Here is a 10318-nt window from a genome sequence, read left to right on the forward strand (position 1 = left end):
CACCTACTATGTGCCAGGTTAGCCTCCAGGAATGAACCAAACAGGCACGGGACCTGCCCTCAGGAAGTGTGCAGTTCAGGTTTTCGCACACCTACTACCTTGGAGGCGGGCAGTGAGATAGGACCCCTGCACTGGGGAACTCATGCTCCAACGGAAGACAGAGCGCACACACAACACCATACCAGGATGGCTCTGGCAGGTATATAACCTGGACACCAGCCCGGGCCCAAAGAGGCCGTGCCCACGACACACGGAAACTTCCACATTCTGAAAGGCGAAGGGTCTGTTTAGCCTTCCTCAGCCATCTCCTTTCTTCCAATACCTTTTGCACCAAGGTGGTTTTCCTGATATCAGACCTGACCCTTTCTAGCTATATTTTGAAATAATACACTGCTATTTTCGATCACCATGGCAGTCCTGCTTCCTCCAGGGAACTTCTACTTACGGATGTATACCAAGGAAAGGATGCCGGGGCTGGGGGCTGGAAAGGGGTCTGGGGGCTATGACCCAGCTCCACCACCTAAAGTGCAGCCCTGGGGCAGCACTTGACCTGTCCAGACCCCTTCATTTCCCCATGGGGATGACGATACCTACAATAGGTGACACGCAGGATTGTGAGGCCCTCGCAAGTTGATAAATGCAAAGCACTAGCCACACAGGCAGAACGCAGCAAGCCTCAGGTTTGAACCCAGGTTCATTCTAAAGTCAGAAGCCCACACACTCCCCAGCTCTGGCTGCCACCAAAGCTCTTTATAGGATTTAAAACACACACCGTGCGGCTTCCCTGGTGGCGCAGTGGTGGAGAGTCCGCCTGCCGCTGCAGGGGACACGGGTTCGTGCCCCGGTCCGGGCAGATCCCACAGGCCGTGGAGCGGCTGGGCCCGTGAGCCATGGCCGCTGAGCCTGCGCGTCCGGAGCCTGTGCTCCGCAACGGGAGAGGCCACAACAGTGAGAGGCCCGCGTACCGCAAAAAACAAAACAAAACAAACAAAAAAAACCACACCATGATGACTCTCCTTGGAGACGTCCGGCATGGGAATGCTTCAGGCAGTGAGTCCAGAAGCTCGCGTTCCTCATCCCTCCTCTTTTTTGGGTGGTAGCCCCTCTCACTCTCCTCTGCCCGCTCCCCGTTCCCTCTGCCACCCAGGAGGGGCTGGGACACCCAGGACAGCCCAGCTGTTGTTGCGAGATTCATTTATCTTAATCCAAGTTACATCTCCTCGGCTACATTTCCATCCTGAAGCCATTCATATTTCAGGACTATTGCTCAGCCCAGGGTAGCAGAGATGGGCCCCTCCGTGTCTGAGCGGCTGCTTCCAGTTAAAAAGTTCACCACAGAGAATTTGATGCCTAATAAATTGGAGACTTCCCTGCTTTAAATCATTTTTAAACCACAATTGCCGCACAAGATATAATTATTACAAACTGGTCTTTTGTAACAGAGAAATCTCATTAAAACGATTCCATGCTGAAAAGGCAGGTGGGAGGGGGAGGTGAAGGGGTGGCAGTGGTGGTTGCGGTGGCAGTGGTGGGGGCTCGGAAAGGGCTGGAGGATGCTCGTAATTACAGATTGATTATTTCTGGTGATTGAGCACAGAATATAATCAACTCAACATTTTCAGACCAGAGCAGAAGGGGTGGGGACAGGCAGATGACAAGGACTGAGGAATCTTCCATATCTTTTATTGTGAGCTGAGCAGCTGACTAAGGGGTGGCCCTGTGAGTGGGCTGGCGGGGCACGAGTGGAGCGACGCCAGGCCTCCTCCATCGAACTTCTGGCCTGTCCCTGGCCTAAGAGGGCGGCTGCAGAGTTTTCCAGGGGCTGCAGAGCTGTTTACTTCACCCTTACAGGAGAGCGGCTGCACCGCTGTTGGGACTGTGGCCAGTTGTCGGGGAGACAGGAGGCAGGACTTAAAATCAAGGGTTCACATCCTGGCTCTGACCCTTGGGAACTGGTCCCTGTGGGGAACTGACTCAGCCCAAGCGCCCGAGCCTCCGTTTCCTGGTGAAATGGGTCTAGTCCTGCCCTCCCAGCCCTGCAGGTCCGTGGTGAGCCTCACCTGAGACAATGTATATGTAAATTGCTTTACCTGGCAAAGCACAGACTCTGGAAAATCTAAATTTCCTGACAAAGACCGGGCGATGTGGAAAGCAGGTGTCGAGTGAAATTTCGTTCCTGGGAGAAGGTTAAGAACAAGACAGATGCTCCTTTCTAAGGAAAGGTGCGGGGCGTCCTGGGGGGTCCTCCTCTGGTGCGGGGGAGGGGGCCGGAGGTTTGGTCTCTGGGAACCCCCAACTGGGCTGCACAGTCACTGCTCTGGAGCCAGTGCTGGGCTCCAGTGTGTTTATGGGGTCGGCACATTCACTGCCAGAGGCTGCGCCCCGGGCCGATGACCCCTCTTCCATCACCTGTCCAGTAGGTGCTGGGGAAGCCACAGGCCCATCTCCTCTCTGGGGCTCAGCCTCCACTTCTGTAAGTTGAAGATGATAATAGTAACTGTTTTGCTTCCTTAAGGAGGACGAAAGATCTGCAAGGTGGGATTATTATGATCGTGTTCAACATCATCCTTATGACTGACTGGCGCACGGTCCTGGAGGGAGAAGTGAAGGGGCAGGGCATCCTCCTAGTTAGAGGTCTTGCCTCTACTGTTTAGTCCTCCCTGAGGATTGAGAAGGAGGTGTTCAGGCTCTGCCTACCCCAGGCGTCCCTGCCTTCCACACGCACACCCCAAGCACGTCTCTGTGATTGGCCGGTCAGCCCAGCCCCCTACAAGCTGGACAGGTTCAGAATGTGTGTGGTGGGTGGACAGGCGGCCAGGAGCCCTCCCGCGGGGGCAGGAGCACGCGGAAGGCACCGCGTGCGTGCTGGTGGGACGATGGGTGGCTACGTGGGCAGAGGGCCCCTGTTGCTCGGAAATAACTCGACAGCACAGCAGTGACGGGGACAAACGAGTCTGTGCAACCTAGGGTGGGCTGCCGCCTGAGGGTTGCCAGGGAAACCATGGCTGCTGGAGCCCCCAGCCATTCGCCTGTTTGCCATGGAGACAGCGAGATGAAGGCAGCGAGGGTAACAGAACGGGGCCCCACCACGAGCTTCGGGGAAACAGCGGCCCCCATGCCTGTTACTGGGGGAGGGGGCGGCCTTGGGATCAATTTTCCGATTACACAACCATGTTCAAATGTCAATTCCTTCTCTCCTGCGCGTGGGTTTCTCTCCCTCCGTGTCGTCAGTCTATCCCCCTCCTCTCCCCCGCTCCTGGCTCGCATTTCATGTTCGCGCAACACTGATCTTTGAAGAATGAAATTTGGCAACAACCGAGTGCCTAGTGTGACCTCATCCTGTCTGGTGGTTTCGGGAAAGACGCCTCCTGAAAGGCAGGGAGTTGGGGGCGGGGGAGGTGTGCACAGGGTCAGAGGCCAGGAAAACCAGCTGTGGGCCTTGTGGGCTCTCCAGATGTAAATGGGCCACCGCCCACACATGAGGGGCATGCAGGGTGGGGCCTGGGGCTCACGGAGACCTCTGGAGCCCAGCTCTTTACCGTCTCTGGGGAAGACTATTAGCATCTGGCAGTTTCTAGAAAACCCTTCAAACTTTCTCTCATAGCACCAGCATGCAGGTTCCCTTCTAACTTCCGGGGTACCAGGAGGTGACTGGTTAAAAACTGGGCTGGGAGGGCTCTGTTGAGGTCATCCTGCCTAGCCCCAGTCTCCAGACAGGTCTCCCCTGCAGGGTCCAGGACAAATGACTGCCCCCTCCAGGGTCCACCAACCCTCTCACTGCAAGGTAAGCCTTGCTCTGGGGAAAAAGGTGCTCATTAGCTCCTTGAAATGAACACCCAGGCTTGTGTAGGTAGAATGACCCTTTCAGCCTTCTCCCCACCCCTGCCCTTTACACTGGTCTTTTCCCATTTCCCAGTCCCCCAAGACTTTGTTCATCTGGAAATGGTTTTTGTTTCTTTATGTTTATCATGAGTCATTGGCTATTACTCCAGGTAAGTGGAGAATTAGGAGCCACTGACCAACTTATAGGCAACGGTTCCCCTCGTCAGCTCCTAGATACTGACCTCTGAGTGGTCACCATGCCCAGCCCACCACCCCCTCCAGCATGGCCCCTATCCCTCAGTTTGGCTCCTCACCACACTAGCATCCATAACCCTTCCCCGTCCTACTCTGGGTACCAAGTTGTTGGCCAGCACACCCAGCCCACTGGCCCCACTCCACCCAACGTTGTCCATCTGTCCATCTGCTAGGCTCTCTGCTTTGTCTCTGCTGTTTGATGTTCACACTGCCGGCTATGACAATCATATCTAATCTTTAATAATGCAATAATGGAATAGTGACTGGAGAGACACTTGGATAATCAGCTAGCACAGCTCATTAGTGGCACAGAACAATCACGGCGATGTAATAACAGATCCCAGGAAATTTCAATTAAACCTGGAATTTTGTTAGGGTTTCATCTTATTTTCAGCACAGCGAAGGACAGCATAATTGCAATCAACTAAAGCCAATGCAAATCTCTTCCAAAAGCCCCTTCCCCTGGGTATGCCAGGGAATTAAGTCCCGCTCTTCCTTAGCTCCTGCCCATCTTAATTCTGAGCAATTTAATGAACTCTTCTCTGCCCTGAAGAATGTTCCACGTGAGTCCCTGGCTCCTCTAAACAACAAGATCATCCTGGCCTCTGGCTGTAATGATAAAGATGATGAGGCTAAGAATTAGCATTCATCGAGGGCTCACGACATGTGCCCAGCACTGTGCTAAGCCCTTTAAATGATGCATCTCATGGAAAACTCACTGCAGTTTATTGAGGCACTGATGAATATTATCGTCATTTTACCTATGAAGTCACTGAGTCTCAAAGTTGAGAACTATGCCCTGGGTAACACATCTTGTGAATATTAGTGGTGCAGCCAGTGCTGTTAGCCGGACCTCTCTAGGTCCAGAGCCCATGATTACTTGCTCACTTACGCTCTCTCTCTTTTCCCCTCCCTTCCTTTCTCTCTCTCTCTTTTTCCCCATCCCTCTCCTTTCTCCTACCCCGCTCTGCATTAGGTATTGGGGGAGCCTAGAAAATGCAGAAGCAAGGGTAACTCAAGGATTGTCCTCCCTAAGAATGTCATGTCGGGTCCTCGGTGTCCAGTTTAGGGTGGGCAGCTGGGGAGATGTTTAAAGAACAGTTTCCCTGAATGCTGCCCCCAAATCAAAGCACCAAATCAGAATCTCTGGGAATGGGGCCCAGGCATCTGTATGTTTTCAAAGCTGCTTTGGTCATTTTGAAGCCCACTGTGCTCAAAACCTCACCCTGTGCTTCTCCACCTTGCTCTTGGGGGTGTGAACCTGGGCCATTGGCTCAGCCCTGCACCCCAGGGGTCTCAGACGGGAAGCGAATCAGAACAAGGCTCCTTCTGAGAAAGTGTGTGCTGACACACCTTCTACAACCTCAGCCCTGGCTTCCATTTCCTCATCTCTGATAGGAAATGTTGGATCAGGCGGTCCTTCAAATGTCTTCTAGCTCCGGCCGCCTGAGGCTTGAACAGAGGTTTCCCAAAATGGGCAATTCCTGGTCCCAAGTCCATGAATTGCCACAAGCTTGTCTGGGAGGAAATTCAGGGCCAGGAGTACCTTTTCAGGACCCCTTGTCAGTTTCTCAAAAGTCAAACCACATTGTTTCGTACTTGCCTTTAAATTGACTCTCTTTATTTACTTAAATGTTTTTAGAAACTAAATCTTACATCATTACTATATATGGAAAGCCATAGCCCCTGCCACAAATCGAAGGCAACAATAAAAATTTTACCATCTAAATTCATCTCCTGCGTCATCAGCCGTGTACAGACCACACCAGCTCCAGTCTTCTCTCCCAGGCAGCTCCTCCTTTCCTTAAGCGTGATCCTGACACCTAACAGCCTCCGGTCAAACTGCAGACCCACACCACTCACTCCTACAGGAAAGAACCCAGGGAGGGTCTAAGTCTTGAAGGATGGAACTGTCTTTTCACTCACTGTTTAGGAGGCTTGTCCTTTCAGGGGGACTAAGTCTGCAGCATTGTCCTTCTCTGAACCTCAGTTTTGACACCTGCAAAATGGGTATCATGAGACAAAAGTCACAACTTGGGCTTCTTGGTGGTATGAGCTTGCTTTCTCCTCTCTCCCCAGCTCTTATCAACACAGGGGCAGGAGCAGAACTGACTTACGGAGAGGAAGCAAAGAAGGATGGTTGTGTGGTGATTGGAGGGACTTCAGAAAGAAAGTCTTTGGACTACAAAGTAGCAACGCCTCCAAACTTGTGTGAGACACCTGATCTGTCACCATTGGCAACGTAAGAGTTCTGGGTTTCAGGCCCACCTAAACCATTTGGGCTCCGTTTCCTTGCCTGTAAACACTTGGTAAACCTCAGCTAGACACTAAAAGGGCTATGACCCCACCCTACCCTCTTGGAGCTCCATTCCAGCCATGGGGCAGATACATGATAAAGGCGCACGCTGCACAGTGCTGAGTGCCAGCTCCAGTGGGTGGTCCCAGGGCAGGAAGGGGAGGACGCGGCATAGTTTCCCTCCGCAAACTCCCTCCTCTCCCCCTTCAACTTGAACAGTGCCTATACATGCCCTGCATAAAGTGTGAGCTGTCCATCTTGTCTATTTGGGGTCCACTTGTGAGTGGCAGCTTCCTAGAGGTGAAGAGCACAGGCTTTGGGGCCTCAACTTAAGATGTGTGTCATCATGGCAAAGTATTGACCTTTCTCAGATTCAGTTTCCTTATCTGAAGGATAGGGAGCCTCTAAGGATTACGTGAGATGCTGTCTGCACAGTTATCAGCACAGAGGATGAAAGAGTTAGCCCTCCAGAAACACCACTTGGAGTTATTATTGTTTTTTCTGGTAGAAATTCTAGTTTTGGAATGCGGCAGGCCTGGTTCAAATGCCGGATCTACAGCTTGCTATGCACATGATCTCTGAGCCTCGCCTTCGCATCCATAAAGAGGGGAGATAATAGTGGCCTCTCAGGCGAGGATATCAAAGCAAGGTCTTGAATGCCTTGAACCACCACCTTGGGCTGAGGGGAGGCCACGCGCCCAGCTGGCACAGGGCAAGTCTGGATAGGGCAAGTTCAAGGTTCACCTGTAAGCCCCCTTCCCCATCTACACTGCCCCACACTCAGCCCAGAGTTGCCCTCCTGAGGTGTTTTTGCTTTCTGATGGTCACTCTCAATGTCGTCCTGAGCCCCATGTCACTGAAAGGACAGACCCGTCCTCCATGGATCTGGATCAAGGCTGGTCACCTACTGTGGACAACACTGCTGTTGACCATGATAAGGGGCCTGTACAGTCCAGAGAGGAGGGGGCAGCTGCCCAGGTGAGATCAGGGCAGGGGGCGGAGGGAAGGAGAGGAAAGGAGGAGGAGAGAGGAAAAGATCCCCTCCCTTCTCCTTCTCTCCATCTGCATCCCCTCCCTGCTCATTTAAACCCTCACCAGCTCTTTGAAACTCTTCAAGAGGCAGCAGTGGTGCAGAGGATAGACCCGGAACTTCTCGTAGAAGACGCATGTTTGAAAAGCTTCTGCACTTGCTGCATGAAGCTGGACGTCGCTCCTCAGAGTTTTCTCATCTATGAAGGGCGATGGTGCAGCTCTCCTCCAAGGCTCACTGGGAAGAGTAGACGGGAAACTGGCAGAGGTACAGACTTCTTCTTCTTCTCTTCCTCTTCTTTGAATCCACAGCTTTTCAGGAGCTGCAAGATTTCCCCTCCCGCCTCTGGGCCCCTCTTTGCCTCCCGAACCAGGACACGCTCACCCCACCACCCTGGGTGATGCAGAAGCAGATTTCAGGGGTCACGAACTCCCGAAACATTAGGACATTGTTGATGTAATTAATCAGCCCTTCTCTGGGCTCTGGCCGGGGCAGACCTGAAGGCCACTTTCTCAATGATTAGAGAAGGGGTAAGTGATTCCTGCCCCAGGAACATTTACATTAGAGCACGCCGTGGAAGGGCACACCCCCTGCTCCATGCCCACGGGCTGGGACATGCCCTCTCCTGACCCCACTAGAGCCGCCTTCTCCCTCACCTGGCATTTCTGGCCAGAAGCTGCTTGTCCTTGGTCCACGCTGCAGCACTGCACACCCCATACAAGCAAGAGCCTGTGGGAAGCAAAATCCTTCAGCAATTACCTGTGAAAATGAGATGGAGAGTGCTGGAGACAGAAAGAGGAATTTATTTATTTGTTCTCTATGCTTTGAGTTAGTTTTTAAATTGTCCTTCTGTAGACAAAGGCATCTCTCCAGCAGCTCAGCCCCAGATCACAGCTAATCTACATCCGGTGAATTAAAATAGCCTCCGAACCAGATGGAGACCTAGAGCGCACCAGGGAAGCAGAGCCGCTTCTGAGTGCTGAAAGGGGATTTAAATAGAGCCACGTGAAGCCTTCTTGGGATTTTCTGGGGCAAGAGCAGTGTAGACAAGGGAGACTGGAATTGCCAGGACTAGGAAGACGCAGGGATGTAGAAGTTAAGGAAGGGAAGCGAGTGTTCACTCTGGCACTTTCCCTATAATTTTCTTCAAAGCATTGAGTGGAGCAATCCTCCCAGAGGTCAGGGTGTTGGTGTGTCTGCAGTGTTCAGACGGGAGCGGAGGATGGAGGTTTTGTGTGTTTCAGAGACAACATGGTGCTGAGGAAAAGCATGAGCTCTGGAGCCAGACCTGGTTTTGTGCTGCCCATGAAAACTTTGGATGAGATCATTTGCTCCCTTGAGCCTCAGCTTCCTGGTCTGTAAATTGGGATTGGGATTGTGTATCTCTTAGGTTTTTTTTTTTTTTTTTGCGGTACGTGGGCCTCTCACTGTTGTGGCCTCTCCCGTTGCGGAGCACAGGCTCCGGACGCGCAGGCCCAGCGGCCATGGCTCACGGGCGCAGCCGCTCCGCGGCATGTGGGATCCTCCCGGACCGGGGCACGAACCCGCGTCCCCTGCATCGGCAGGCGGACTCCCAACCACTGCACCACCAAGGAAGCCCATCTCTTAGGGTTCTGATGAGGCTTAAGATATGAAATGTGAAGCACTGTGCCGTAGACAGAATGTTTATGTTCCCCCTTCCCCTGCCCCTCAATTCATATCTTGAAATCCTGACACTCAACAGCCAAGATGATGGTATTAGGAAGTGGGGCCTTTGGGAGGACTTGAGGGTGGAGCCCTCGGGACTGAGATACATGTTTTTATAAAAGAGACCCCGGAGAGCTCCCTTGCCCTCTCTGCCATGTGAGGACACGGCAAGAAAACAGCTGTCTATGAACCAGGAAGCAGGCTCTCACCAGATGCCAAATCTGCCAGCATATTTACCTTAGACTTCCAAGCTTCCAGAACTGTGAGAAATAAATTGTTTTGTAAGCCACCCAGCCTATGGTGTTTTTTTGTTGTTTGTTTGTTTGTTTTTTGCTGTATGCAGGCCTCTCACTGTTGTGGCCTCTCCCGTTGCGGAGCACAGGCTCCGGACGCGCAGGCTCAGCGGCCATGGCTCACGGGCCCAGCCGCTCCGCGGCATGCGGGATCTTCCCGGACCGGGGCACGAACCCGTGTCCCCTGCATCGGCAGGCAGACTCTCAACCACTGCGCCACCAGGGAAGCCCGCCTATGGTGTTTTTGATAGAGCAGCCGGAAAGGACTGAGACACACCCAGGAACCGAACAAGTGTTTGTCCTCTATCCCGAGACCCCTTCCCTGGAGTCTCCCGTGGGGAAGGGTGTTTGCGGGGCATGGTCGACCTTTGCCCAATGGAGGAGGAGAGGTTCAGTTTGGGCCCCCTGACAGTCCTAACTCAAACTTCAGTTTCTTCTCTGGGCCAGCATGCCCTATCCCAGAGCTCCGGTGTGGTTCCAGGCTGACAAACGAAAGTTCACTTCCAGACTCAGAGTCCTCAAGAGGGAAGGGGACGTGTCTGTATCCTCGCCACTGTAGCAACAGGGCCAAGCACAGTGCCGGTACACAGTAGGCGCTCAGTAAACAGCTGCTGATGGGATGACTGAGTGATTCCAGAAGAGGAGGAGGGGGAGTGTCCGCGTGAGTGTAGACTCTGACCGCCAGTGACACAGCTTTGGAACAAGGGAAGTGATTCTTATGGTGCACTGTGGAAACTTCCCAAAATGCCCTCATCCAGCAGCTGCCCCAGCTCAGCCCCAGCCCCAGGTCTGTCTGAGTCCCTGGCTCAGGGGTCACTCGGAAATGAACACAGCCAACCTGCTCTGTCTGAGTCTGTCTCCTCTAGCTCCTTGAGGGCAGGGATAATCTTGGGAAGCTCTCATCTCGGGTGCCCAGAACAAGGCCTGCTAGGTATT

The 10318-nt window shown here is 53.0% G+C and overlaps 1 long non-coding RNA gene across 1 annotated transcript; it reads right to left on the minus strand.

Moving 5' to 3' along the window:
- Positions 1–5811: 5811 nt before the first annotated feature.
- Positions 5812–8149, minus strand: LOC137229740 (uncharacterized). Its single transcript, XR_010945825.1, has 3 exons — positions 8060–8149; positions 7469–7640; positions 5812–5942 (listed from the first exon to the last, which is right to left on the minus strand). It is a non-coding gene; the product is annotated as an uncharacterized lncRNA (long non-coding RNA).
- Between the last annotated feature and the right edge of the window lie 2169 nt (positions 8150–10318).

The sequence above is a fragment of the Pseudorca crassidens genome, chromosome 9 (assembly GCF_039906515.1).
Source record: "Pseudorca crassidens isolate mPseCra1 chromosome 9, mPseCra1.hap1, whole genome shotgun sequence".
NCBI lineage: Eukaryota > Metazoa > Chordata > Mammalia > Artiodactyla > Delphinidae > Pseudorca > Pseudorca crassidens.